The sequence below is a fragment of the Hippopotamus amphibius genome, unplaced genomic scaffold, assembly GCF_030028045.1.
Source record: "Hippopotamus amphibius kiboko isolate mHipAmp2 unplaced genomic scaffold, mHipAmp2.hap2 H_1, whole genome shotgun sequence".
Taxonomy (NCBI): domain Eukaryota; kingdom Metazoa; phylum Chordata; class Mammalia; order Artiodactyla; family Hippopotamidae; genus Hippopotamus; species Hippopotamus amphibius.
In genome coordinates, this window is record NW_026648280.1 from 2,168,678 (window position 1) to 2,182,617 (window position 13,940).

At 41.4% G+C, this 13,940-nt stretch overlaps 1 protein-coding gene across 1 annotated transcript in view; it reads right to left on the reverse strand.

Moving 5' to 3' along the window:
- Nucleotides 1-11,353, reverse strand: part of LOC130842947 (zinc finger protein 211-like) — a 31,915-nt gene extending 20,562 nt beyond the window's left edge. The window contains exon 1 of the mRNA XM_057719529.1: nucleotides 11,096-11,353. The gene's annotated coding sequence lies outside the window, so the exon portion shown is untranslated. The remainder of the gene's footprint in view (nucleotides 1-11,095) is intronic.
- Nucleotides 11,354-13,940: the final 2,587 nt, after the last annotated feature.

Below are 13,940 nucleotides of genomic sequence, written 5' to 3' on the forward strand. Positions count from 1 at the left end.
TGCCAAACCCCTCAGATGACAGAGTGACTCAGGTGTAGTCAACACGTTGACTACACTTATAATCTTACAAAAGAGAAAAATGAATACTTCTGAATCTGATCTCACCTCTAAAATAACTACCTTCTTGCAGGAAATATTAAGCACAGGAGGTCATGATAAAAGATATCATGAGAAGGCAGTAAGCCAAATCAGAATATCAGAAAATTCTACGTGGAATATGACCTCTTTCAAACAAACCAAATTAATATGTAAAAGGGAGTTATCCATAGAAGATTATAAAATCAAGAGATATAAACTATAATAACAGATAAGAAATGATTTCACGTTTCTTTAAGTGTACCTGTCAAAATAACTAATAAACATTCAGGAGAATTTGACTACTGTTTCCTACTGGATAATAATGGAGGAATTATTGTTTACAGTTACATTATGATAAAGATACTACAATTAAGTTAAACAAAGAAATCCTTGTCTATTAGGGACACTTACTTAAGTTTTTGTTTTTCTTTTTCTTTTCCCTTTTGGCCATACCATGCAGCTTGCATGATCTTAGCTCCCTGACCAAGGACTGAACCCACACCCTCGGCAGTGAAAGCCTGGAGTCCTAACCACTGGACTAGCAGCAAATTCCCTACTTAAGTATTCAGGGATGTAGTGATATGGCTTTTGGAGTTTGTCTTAACATAAGGAGTTGCTGGAGGGAGATGGAGCAGGATGACAGACGAAATGATTTTGGCTGTGAGTCAGTCCATTTGTAGATGTGTGATGAGTTTTTGTGGCTTTTTTCCTATTACCCTCTTCACTTTAATGGGAATTTTTAAGATTCTGTAATATCATTTACAAAATTTTTTATATTAATAATTAAAGATGTTTAGTTTGTTTTCAATTTGCTATGTTATCCTTTTATTCTGGCATGTTCAGATAATACCACATTTGGATTCTCTTAATATTACTATATTTCTCATCATTTTTCCTTAGCAAAGTTTAAAATATTGAATCCTTTCAAACTCAGGAGGGGTTCAGACAGAGAAGTATAGTCAGCCACATAGTCAGCTGGCAAAGGTGTAAAGTAGGGAAGAGAAGACTTAACTCTGTGGGTTATTTCATAGTTCTCACCAAGTTTGCACTTCTATTACCACCAGGTCATCAAACTCAGACTGTTATTGAACCTGCCTACATTGTTGGTGGGAATGTATTGGGTTGGCCAAAAAGGTCATTTGGGTGTTACAGAAAAAACTGAATGAGCTTTCTGGCCAGACCAAAAGATTGGTGCAGCCACTATGGAGAACAGTATGGAGGGTCCTTACAAACCTAAAAATAGACCTACCATATGATCCAGCAATCCCACTCCTGGACATATATCTGGAGAAAAGCATGGTTCGAAAGGATATATGCACCCCAATGTTCACTGCAGCATTGTTTACAACAGCCAAAACATGGAAGCAACCTAAATGTCCATCAACAGAGGAATGAATAAAGAAGATGTGGTACATATATACAACAGAATACAACTCAGCCATTAAGAAGAATGAAACAATGCCATTTACAGCAACCTGGATGGACCTATACATTATCATACTAAGTAAACTAAGTCAGAGAAAGACAAATATCACATGATACCACTTACATGCAGAATCTAAAAAAAAAAAAATTAATACAAATAAACTTACTTACAAAACAGAAACAGACTCACAGACTAAGAAAACTAACTTATGGTTACCAAAGGGGAAAGGTGGAGGGGTGATAAATTGGGAGTTTGGGACTGACATATACACACAACTATATTTAAAATAGATAACCAACAAGGATCTACTATTTGGCACAAGGAACTCTGCTCAATATTCTGTAATAACCTACATGGGAAAAGAATTTGAAAAATAATAGATACATGTATATGTATAACTGAATCACTTTCCTGTACACCTAAAACTAACGCAACATTGTTCATCAACTATGTGCTAATATAAAATAAAAAATTTTTTTAAAAAACTGACTTATCTAAAACAACAACTTTTATAAAAAGGTTCAATTAAAACACCATGCAGGGGGCTTCCTAGGTGGCGCAGTGGTTAAGAATCCGCCTGCCGATGCAGGGGACATGTGCTTGATCCCTGCTCCAGGAAGATCCCACATGCCCTGGAGCAACTAAGCCCATGCACCACAACTATTGAGCCTGTGCTCTAGAGCCCGTGAGCCACAACTATTGAGCCCGTGTGCCGAAACTACTGAAACCCACGTGCATAGAGCCTGTGCTCCGCAACAAGAGAAGCCACGACAATGAGAAGCCCACACACCACAACGAAGAGTAGCCCCCACTCGCTACAACTAGACAAAGACTGTGTGCACCAACGAAGACCCAACACAGCCAATAAATAAATAAATAAATAATTTAATTAAAAAACAAAACAAAACAAAACACCATGCAGGCAAACATATGTCTATAAGGAGAAGCTTATGGACTTACCAACACTCTCTCAATATCTGATATCATTCATGGATAAAGATGCAGTATAGTACCTCATGTACAACTTTTGTTTTTCCAAAATTACAGGTTTTCAAAAAGTACTATCATGGTTAAATATTAGAAGCATATGCAAATTTTTCAGAAATAAGCCATAATGCTGAGTACCACTAAATATGACATGCCTGAAAAAGATCAGATGAAAATGACAGGTGAGGGGACTTCCCTGGTGGTAAGTGGTAAAGAATCCATACTGCAATCCAGGTGACGCAGGTTTGATCCCTGGTCAGGGAACTAAGATCCCACATGCCACGGGGCAACTAAGCCTACGCGCCACAACTACTGAGCCTGTGCACCTCAACTAGAGAGCCCATGAGCTCTGGAGCCCACACATCACAACTAGAGAAGAGAAAACCCTCACACCACAACTAGAGAAGCCTGTGCACCACAACAAAAGATCCCGTATGCCGCAACTAAGACCAGATGCAGCTCCCCCAAAATATCTCATTGACAATTGGATATTTCACACTAAACTTGAAAAGAGGTGAAGGAATAATCCATGTGAATGTTTTGGGTTTATGATCCAAGCAAAAGAAACAGCAAGGGTCAGGGACTTCCCTGGTGGTCCACTGGTTAAGACTCCACACTTCCAATTCAGAAGGCACAGATTTGATCCCTGGTTGGAGAACTAAGATTCCACATGCCCTGTGGCACGGCCAAAAGATTAAAAGAAGAAGAAAAAAGAAAGAACCAGGGTCATGTCATGTCCCAGGCAAAGTCAGGTGCTCATGCACATGAAACCAGTTGACTGAGGCAGAGTTTAAGAGAGAAGGTCAGTGGGAATTCCCTGGCAGTCCAGGGGTTAGGACTCCATGCTTCCCCTGCAGGGTGCCTGAGTTCAATCCATGGTCAGGGAACTAAGATCCCACAAGCCATGCAGTGCAGCCAAAACAACAACAACAACGAAAAACCAGAGAGAAACAGAGAGAGAGAGAGAGAGAGAGAGAGAGAGAGAGAGAGGAGGCCAGAGAAGAACATGAAGCTCCACAGGGTTCTGGTAAGGATTTTGAACTTCCTCTTAGGAAAATGGTAGTCGTTACAGAATTTTGACCAAAAGACTGACATTTACTATTTCATCCGTTGAAAGGCCATGTTGTCTGGTAAGTTGAGAAAAGACGGCAGAATATTAAGGGTGGGAGCACAGAGACCAGCTAGACTACCACTGAAGAAATCCAGGTAAGAAAAGATGTTGGCTCTGACCAGGCTGGTGGCAGAAGTGGTTAATGTGATTTTTTTTTTTTTTTTTTTTTTTTTGTTGGCACACGGGCTTAGTTGCTCCGTGGCATGTGGGATCTTCCTGGAGCTGGGATCGAACCCGTGACCTCTGCATTGGCAGGCGGATTCTTAACCACTGCGCCACCTAGGAAGCCCCTCAGAAGTGGTTAATGGAAAGTGGTCAGACTCTTGACAAATTCTGAGAGCAGAGCCAATAGCATCTCTTATGACTGCATTTGTATGGGGTGTCAGAAAAAGAATGCATCAAAGATAATATCTAGATTTTTGGCCTGCCTCAGCAAGTGGAAGAATGGAATTGACACCAACGGGGACAGAGAAAGCTATGACCAGGAAGGATTGGAAAGTAGCTCAGGAGAAATTTTTAACACATTCAGTCACTGATGTCTACTAGAATGTCAAGGAAAGGTCTATTATATAGATAACTGTGGAGTTTCAAAGTGAGGTATGTTATGGAGACGTACATTTGCAAGTTTGGGGCTTATAATGCCATTTATGGTCATGACAATGCATGAAATCACAACAGAATGTGTATGTAGATTGAGAATTTAGAAATGACTAAGGACTGAGCTCTTGGACAGTTGCATATTAAAGGGATGGGGGGAAAAGAGGACCCAACAAATTCAAATTAAGAATAAAAATGTCAATTGTGACAAGAGCTTCAGAGAAGAAATTTAAATAAAATCTTAGAAGTTACCATTACACTTAGGAGTTTGTTAATGACAACGGACAACGGAACTGTGAGGCTAATAAACCACACTTGAGTGAGTAGAGCTAAGTAGTTGAGGTAATAGAAAGATAGAAAAAAGCAATGCTCTTTAAAAGTTCAGTTGAAATAAATGGGATCTAATGAAACTTAAAAGCTTTTGCACAGCAAAGGAAACTATAAACAAAAAGACAACCCTCAGAACGGGAGAAAATATTTGTAAACGAATCAACAAAGGATTAACCTCTAAAATATATAAATAGTTCATACAGCTCAATATCAAAAAAACAAACAACCCAATCAAAAAATGGGCAGAAGACCTAAATAGGCGTTTCTCCAAAGAAGACATACACATGGCCAAGAGGCACATGAAAAGCTGCTCAACATCACTAATTATTAGAGAAATGCGAATCAAAACTACAATGAGGTATCACCTCACACCAGTTAGACTGGGCATCGTCAGAAAATCTACAAACAATAAATGCTGGAGAGGGTGTGGAGAAAAGGGAACCCTCTTGCACTGCTGGTGGGAATGTAAATTGATACAGCCACTATGGAGAACAGTATGCAGGTTCCTTAAAAAACTAGAAATAGAGTTACCAGCAATCCCACTACTGGGCACATACCTAGAGAACACCATAATTCAGAAAGACACATGCACGCCAATGTTCACTGCAGCACTATTGACAATAGCCAGGACATGGAAGCAACCTAAATGTCCATCAACAGATGAATGGACAAAGAAGATGTGGTAAACATATACAATAGAATATTACTCAGCTGTAAAAAGGAACAAAATTGGGACATTTGTAGAGACATGGATGGACCTAGAAATTGTCATACAGAGTGAAGTATGTCAGAAAGAGAAAAACAAATATTGTATATTAACGCATATATGCAGAATCTAGAAAAATGGTACAGATCAACTGGTTTGCAAGGCAGAAACAGAGACCCAGATGTAAAGAACAAACATATGGACATCAAGGGGGGAAAGCGGGAGGGGACTGGGGTGGGATGAATTGGGAGAATGGGACCGCCGTATATACGAGTAAGAAAAAAATATATCAAATTGTACACTTTAAATATGTGCAGTTTATTGTATGTCAATTATATCTCAATAAAAGTTCAGAAACAAAAACAAAACAAAACTCAAAGCTCATAATCTACAAACCAAATCCAAGGTCATGCAGATTTTCTATGTTTATAATTTTGATAGTTCTGCATTTTAAATGTCTGTTAATAAATCTGAGTGAATCTGGTGTACGTTTAAAAAAAAAAAAAAAAGTTCAGTTGTTGGGAATTCCCTCGCAGTCCGGTTGTTAATACTGTGCCTTCCAATGCAGGGGGTACAGGTTCAATCCCTGATAGGGGAGCTAGGATTCCACATCCCTCCAGGCCAAAAAACCAAAACATAAAAACCGAAGCAATACTGTAACAAATTCAACAGACTTTAAAAATGGTTCACATCAAAAAAAATCTTAAGAAAAAAATGAAAAATAAAAGTTCAGTTGTAAAAGGTGACAGAGACAGTAGAACAAGAAATGAACTGGATCATTAAGAGAGAAAAAACTATTTTTAGAAGGTATACATGTTTATAACGTCAGTTTAAAAAGAGACTGAAAGAGAGAACAGTAATAGATCACCAGTCATGAGATTTGATAAAGAACCAGTTCACAAAGAAGTTAAGATTAAGACATGGGGGCATGGTCCTTAGGTAGCATTAAACTGATTTGTTCTAGGTTAGAAAGCAGAAAGTGTTTTCAAATGGTGATTTCTTTGTCCTTTCTGAGGGGGGCAGGGACAGAATATCAAGATAGAGGGGAGTAATACTGGGGAACTTAATGAACTAACAATTAAGATTTATCAGCCTTGCCAAAAGTTTAATAAACATACTGAGCCAAGAACTGTACTCTGGAGAGGAAAATAACAGGAGATGGAAAAAGGCTGCTGGTCCAGGGGACAATGTGTGCACAGGAGTTCAGGTAAAATCTGTGAGCAGGGTTTGGGAAGTTTTAAATGACATATCTATAATGACTGAGCTCTTCTACCTGAAAGTACTGAAATATTTATAATTATTAAGACAATTCAGGGCAAGATGTCCTAGATTTTCTGAATGTTCCCCAACCAAGTGAAGGTGGTAAGGCTAAAAAGGAAATCTCCATGTGGAGTCTTTTTAGTCAATGGGAACACTGAAATCTTAAAGCAGTGATGGTCAAATCCAGGACCTGACATCTCTAATGAGCAGAGAACATGTTTGAGACCCTAGCTGTTAATTCTGAAAGTCTTCTCTCTTTAAGCCAGCATATGCTCCCAGCAATAAGTGACTAGCACATGAAACTGTGCCAATGGTCATTGGGGGTAAGATGCAATTCCACTCCCCTAATTGGTGGCTGTGGTATAAGGAGAGTTTCAGTTAGAAATATAAACAGGAATTATGACATCTGCCAAAATGCTTATGATACACCATGGAGATGATCCATCTAAAATTTAAGTGTGGTTTGTGTACAAAGGAAAAAGAACGTTCTCCAAAAGCCCTAGCACTGTGGCTGTCAAAGCAAAGGATTGTACATTTGGGAAAACTACTTCTGTTTCACAGAATGTATTCTCCTCACAATTGTTTGAAAACCCACTTCTGGGCATATATCCAGAGAAAACCATAATAGGAAAAGATACATGCAGGGGATACAAGCCCTAGTGGTTAGGATTCTGGGCTTTCAATGCGGTGGCCCAGATTCAATTCCTGGTGGGGGAACTGAGATCCTGCAAGCCTGAAAGGGGGAAAAAAAAGAGGAAAGAAATGAAGAGATACCCATGCACTCCAATGTTCACTGCAGCACTATTTACAATAGCTAAGACATGGAAACACACTAAGTGTCCATCATCAGAAGAATGGATAAAGATTTGGGGTGGGGGGTGGGGGTGTAATGGAATATTACTCAGCCATAAAAAAAAGAATGAAATAATGCCATTTGCAGCAACATGGATGGACCTAGACATTATCATACTAAGTGAAGTAAGTCAGACAGAGAAAGACAAATATCATATGATATCACTTCTTTGTGGAATCTAAAAAGATGACACAAATGAATTTATTTACAAAACAGTAACAGAATCACAGACTTCGAAAACAAACTTACAATTACCAAAGGAGAAAGGTGGAGGGGAGGGCGATAAATTAGAAGTTTGGGATTAAAAAATATACACTACTATAAATAAAATAGATAATTAACGAGGACCTACTGTATAGCACAGGGAACTCTACTCAATATTCTGTAATAACCTATACGAGAGAAGAATCTGAAAAAGAATGGATACATGTATTTGTATAACTGGGCCACTCTGCTGTACACCTGAAAATAACACAACATTGTTAATCAACTGTAACCCAATATAAAATAAAAATTAAATTGTAAAAAATTGTTTAAAAAAAGGGACAACTGGCCCAAAATGGAGTCACTTGAACTGAGCTCCACTCACCAAACCAAGACTTAATACCTTACTTAATTAGTTTCAGCCTCCCCTGGAAACTGCATCAGTCAATCTGGAATTACCTGGTCAGCACTGAGGTAATCAGCCTGATAGATCCCTGCCTGCCAAGCACCTAGAGCCCGTGCTCTGCAACGAGAAGCCACGGCAACGAGGAGCCCGCGCACAAGAAAGAGTAGCCCCCACTCACCACAACTAAAAGAAAGCCCGCGCACAGCAAAAAAGACCCAACACAGCCAATTAAATAAATAAATAAATAAATAAATAAATAAATAAATAAATAAATAAATTTATTAAAAAAACAAAAACAAAATGGGACTACTTTGATGTTACCTAAGGAAACCCCAGAGAGCTTTATAATTTCAGATCTCTCTGCCTGAATTTCTTTGTTCTCAAACAGCCATATGAAGTGCTTGCTGTCCACTCCTTTCAAGTTACTTGCCTAATGTCTTTTCATTATAGTCCTTCATGACAACCCCATTTAAAATAACAATAATGGCATTTGTCTTAATTTTCTCTAGTATATAATATAAAATGCACCCTTTCTAATGTACACTTCTACATCTTTTGACAGCATATATAATCATAAATACACCACTAAAATATACAGAACTTGGGAATTCCCTGGTGGTGCAGTGGTTAGAACTCAGCGCTTTCATAGCTGTGGCCCAGGTTCAACCCTTGGTCTGGGAAGTAAGATCCCACAAGCTGCGTGGGGCGGTCATAAAAACAAAAACAAAAAACAAAAACCAACAACAAGGGAAAAGCAACAAATAACATACAAGGGAATCCCCATAAGGTTATCAGCTGATTTTCCAGCAGAAACTCTGCAAGCCAGGAAAGGGAAAAATTTACAGCCAAGAATACCCTACCCAGAGGGAAAAACCTACAGCCAAGAACACCCTACCCAGCATAGCTATTGTTCAGATTTGATGGAGAAGCAAAAGGCTTTACAGACAAGCAAAAGCTAAGTGAATTCAGCACCACCAAACCAGCTTTGCAACAAATGCTAAAGGAACTTTTAGAAACAAGAAAATTGCAAATAGGAAAGCTCACCAATAAAGGCAAACTTATAGTCAAGGTGGGATATCATCCACACACAAATATGATATCAAAACCAGCAACAATAAGAAGTGGAGAGTACAAATGCAGGATATTGGAAATGCATTTGACATTAAGAGACCAGCAACCTAAAACAACTGAGAGAGAGAAATGCTATATCAAAACCTCATGGTAACTGCAAAACAAACTTCCAGTTTCAAAATAAATAAGTCACAGGGATTTAATGTATAGCATAGGGAATACAGTCAATAATACTGTAATAACTTTGTATGATGACAGACAGTAACAAGACATGATCATCGTTTTACAATGTACAAAAATATCCAATTACTATGTTGTACAACTGAAACTAATGTAAGTCAATTATACTTCAGAAAAACAGAAAACAAAACACCTAGGTTCATCTCTGAATCTTCCGTTTTACTCTCTCAGTTATAGATGGAATGTTCACATCCCCCCAAAATTCACAGTTGACACAGTACCTCCCAATTTCCTGGTTATTAGGAGCTGGAGCCTTTGGGAGGACAACAGGATTAGATGAGGTCATGCAGGTAGGCCCTGCATGAAAATGGGATTAGCACCCTCATAAATGTCATGAGAGAGCTTGCTCCTCTCTCTGTTCTCCACCATGTAAGGGACACAGTGAGAAGATGGTGTCTATGAACCAGGAAGCAGGCCCTCACCAGACTCAGAACCTGACCATGTAGGCATCCTGATCTTGGACTTCTAGCCTCCAGAACTGTGAGAAGTAAACTCCTGGTGTTTATAAGTCATCTAGTTTATGGTATTTTGTTATAACAACCCAAGCAGAACAAGACACTTTCCTTCCACATTAGGAAATCTAGTTAACCCTTAATAAAAACACATCCAGCCACTTCTAAGCTACCACTGTTCCATGAATCCTTAAGTGGACTACTGTTATAGCCTCCACCCTGGTTTTCCTCCCTCTTCCCTCAGTCTCACCATCTGTTTTCCACTATGCAGCCACGTGGAGCCTGTTAAGACCTAGGTAAGATGATTCCCCTCCTCTGGGTCAAACTTCCTACCATCTCCATAAGAGAGACCCAACTTCTTAGGCAGCCATTCCAGGCCCGAATCCTGTCCCCCTACTCCTTCTTCCCACCTGATGGAAAGGAGATCTTCATGATCCCAACTCAGCTCTACCTCTAAGCATCTTTTTGTCCTGGTACTGAGATAACATTTCCACCACTGTTTACATTAAGTGCCAGAAATGGAAATACCTCCACATAATGCCTGGGAGACTCAGGACCCCGGGCTTGGGTCCTTAAAGAATCCCAGGACACCACGATACAGAAAATATATGGGTGGAGGTAGGAAACAGTAAGGGACTAGGACACTCTACACATACCTGTATAGGTCCCATAAGCGTTTCTGCAGCCATGTTTTAAGAGACAGTTTACAGATAAATGAACATAACCTCGTCAGGTTACAATGGGTTCAGGCTCCTGTGTGCCCACGCCTGGCCCTTGACCCTGGTGATCTAGGGCTGGATGCCTAACGTTAGTGCTTCAGTGTCTCACCTTACTAGCTCTGTGTGCTTGACAAAGATCCAACCTCCTGGTGCCCCAATGTCTTCAACCTCCTCCTTCAGTCTGTTCCTCTGCTGAACAGCCTTTGGGAAACTTCTAAAAGCCTCATATAGTCTGTGTCCCTCCTTAGTTTAAAATTTTCCGCAGCGCGTAGTGTCCTGAGAATATAGGCAGAGTCCTCAGCCTGCTACTCCAGGCGTGACTCCGCCTCAGACTTTGTCCCTCGCCAGGCACAAGGGAGCCCAGATTTCCCGAACTCTCACGGCTCAATCGCGACTCTAAGCCTTTCCACAAGCCGGTTCCTCTGCCTGTCACCCTCTCCCACATCTAGTCACACCCCCAACAGTGAAATTAAGCAGGCAAGCTGAGGTGTTACGTTTGTTCACGACCATTGTCAGAAACAGGAGCCCATATACCAGCGCCTCACCGTCCGGGACACCGCGGCCGGGGCTGCGGGCACGTGAGCGGGCGCCCCGCCCTCGGGGCTTCCGTGTCTGCTGGGGGGAGGGCGGTGCGGGCCCGAGGACGAGCGTTTACCTGACGCGGGTCCCTCCGAACGGCCGCAGCCATCCAGGCCTGTGGGCGGAGCAGGGCCGGGAGCGGGCCGGCGGTTCTTACACCCGCCCTGGTACGGATCATCTCGGGCGGCGCCGCGGCCGAGGTTCAGACTCCCCTCTGTGCAGCGGGAACAACGACTCCGCTGCCGCTCTCTCAGTCCTGTCGCGTCAGCCCCCACTCAGCGCTCAGGAACTTCTGTCCGGTCGCACACACCCCACCAGCCAAAATGACCGCCCGGAGGAGGATGCCGGAAGTCCCGCCCCGCGCTTGGCGACACGCAAGGAAAAGCCTCTGTTCTGAGCCTTCATTGGCTTAGCAAGGCTGCCGATCGACGCAGAGCTTTCTGGGTAATGTAGTTCCCACGCTTGCGGTAGCCCACGCCCCCAACAGAGTGCCCGCAATTTTAGACCCGTGAGGGGCGCTGGGAAATGGAGTCAACTGGCCCAAGAACTTAAAAGGTACTTGTCCGTTCTTAAAGGGGCAGAACTCAGCGTTTCTGGGGGATGTTGTGTTGCCTGCAGAAGTTCACCCAAGGTTGGAGATTACTTTCGACTCTGTGAACTTCATCATGCTCCCTGAGACTAAACATAACATTTCGCAAGCTCCCAGAGGACACAGATCCAGATGCACATATCGTTCCTAGGCATTCAGACTCAAAATCTGTCCACTGGTAGCAGAAGCTAATAAACATTTCATGGGGGAGGAGCAAAATAGGGGTATGGGTATTCAGAGACACAAACTACTATCCTTACCAAACCAAACTTGAGCTGTTCACCTGATGCACAGTAAGGTCAATCCACTGTCACTTGGTTGTGCTGAAGGAAAGTACAGGGTTTCTTGCAGGCACCAGCAAGGAGAACAGGCAGCTCATGCGCAAAAGACCTGAACTCCCCCATGGCTTTCAAAGAAGGGGTTTTCAAAGACAGTGTAAGGGAGAGGGTGGAAGGTTGTGTGATCAGTTTGTGCACAATTCTCTGGTGGCTGATGAGGTAATGGTGATATTTTCAGAATCTCAATTATCAGTTTTCTGGCTCCACCTGGTCTGGAGTCTATGTCCTGACTGTCAGCATGCAGCTAACTTCTTCCACCTGGTGGGGGTTTTAGCATCTGCAAAACAACTCAAGGTATGGCTCAGGATATTATCTATAGCCCTTGAGGAGGAAATAAAGGTCCTTGGCTTTGTTTTATGGCTAAACTAATATTTTGTCTTGCTTGACTGCCTTCCTTTGTTTCTGCATTTTCTCACTTCTCTGATTTTGCTTTTTGGAATTTGGGGAAGGCCTAGGAGGCTAAAACTTTTCTATAAAAAAAGAGTCGAGTCAGGAATTCCCTGGCGGTCAAGTGGTTAGGACTCCACGCTCTCACTGCTGAGGACCTGGGTTCAATTCCTGGTCAGGGAACTAGGATCCCACAAGGTGTGCAACAAGGCTGGGGGATGGTTGGGGGTGCCTGTCCCCGGGAAGGACCAACATGGTCCTGCTCAGTTTCACTATGTATAAAATAGATAAGCAACAAAGGTATATTGTACAGCTCAAGGAAATACAGCCATTTTTTAAATTTTTTATTTATTTATTATTTTTTTGGTTGCACTAGGTCTTCCTTGCTGTGAGCAGGCTTTCTTGAGTTGTGGCAAGCAGGGGCTCTTCATTACAATGCACAGGCTTTCTCATTGCAGTGGCTTCTCATCGCAGAGCACAGGCTCTAGGCGGGTAGGCTTCAGTAGTTGCAGCACATGGGCTCAGTAGTTGTGGCTTGCAGGTTCTAGAGCACAAGCTCAGTAGTTGTGGCACATGGGCTTTGTTGCTCCACACCATGTGGGATCTTTCCCAGACCAGGGATGGAACCAGTGTCCCCTGCGTTGGCAGGTGGATTCTTAACCACTGAGTCACCAGGGAAGTCCCTAATAACTTTTAATAGAGTATAATCTATAAAAACATTGTTGTACACTGGAACTAATGTATACCTGGGACTAATATTATAAAACAACTAAACTTCAATAAAAATAAATTAATAATGAAAAATAAACATTATCATGTTGGAAATTAAACATATATGCTACGAAGTGTTAGAGGCAGTTTTATCAGTCTCTGTATGTTTGCTCAGGGAGAAGAGAAAAAACACTCCAAATGGGCCATGACAGGAAAGACAGTAGAGGGAGGTGGGGCTGCTCAAAGCAGGAGTACACAGGTGGATCTCTGTAGTCACCTCAGAATACTCTAACAGCATAGTAAATTATTGTGTCCAATTTAGTAAGTAATATTTTTATACATTTAGCATCTTTTGGGATAGCTTCATAGTTAACTTCCTTTTGGGAATCTGACATCAATCTCAAAAATAGAACAATGAAAGACATGCTGTCATGATATGGGACAATGGGTGCGGTGTTCACAGGTGGAGCATGTATGAAAAAGATGCTCGGAACCCCAAAATGCATGGGATAACTTACACCATGATCTCATCTCATCATTGGGAAGTGGTTATCATTTCCCCTGTGCTTACAGAGACTGTTCTGCACGAAAAGTTGATATTATCTGAGAAAAAGTTATAAAATTCAAATTACAGAAAGCTATCAATGACTATGTAGTGATTCACAGATTGTGTCAGAAATGTCTCAGAGAAAGTATCAGTGGATGGTAAAAATGTGAAAATCTTAGAGAAGTTTTAGCAGTGATGTCTGAGAAGAGATACAATTAAGGTGAGCAAGTGACTAGAACAATTGCTCTGAAGACTGTCTCCAAAATGTGATTCCTCTTCATGCTTGAAGTCATTATGCAGTATCAGCGTTCAGGAAAAGTTACAGGGGACATTGAGAGCAGGCAGAATT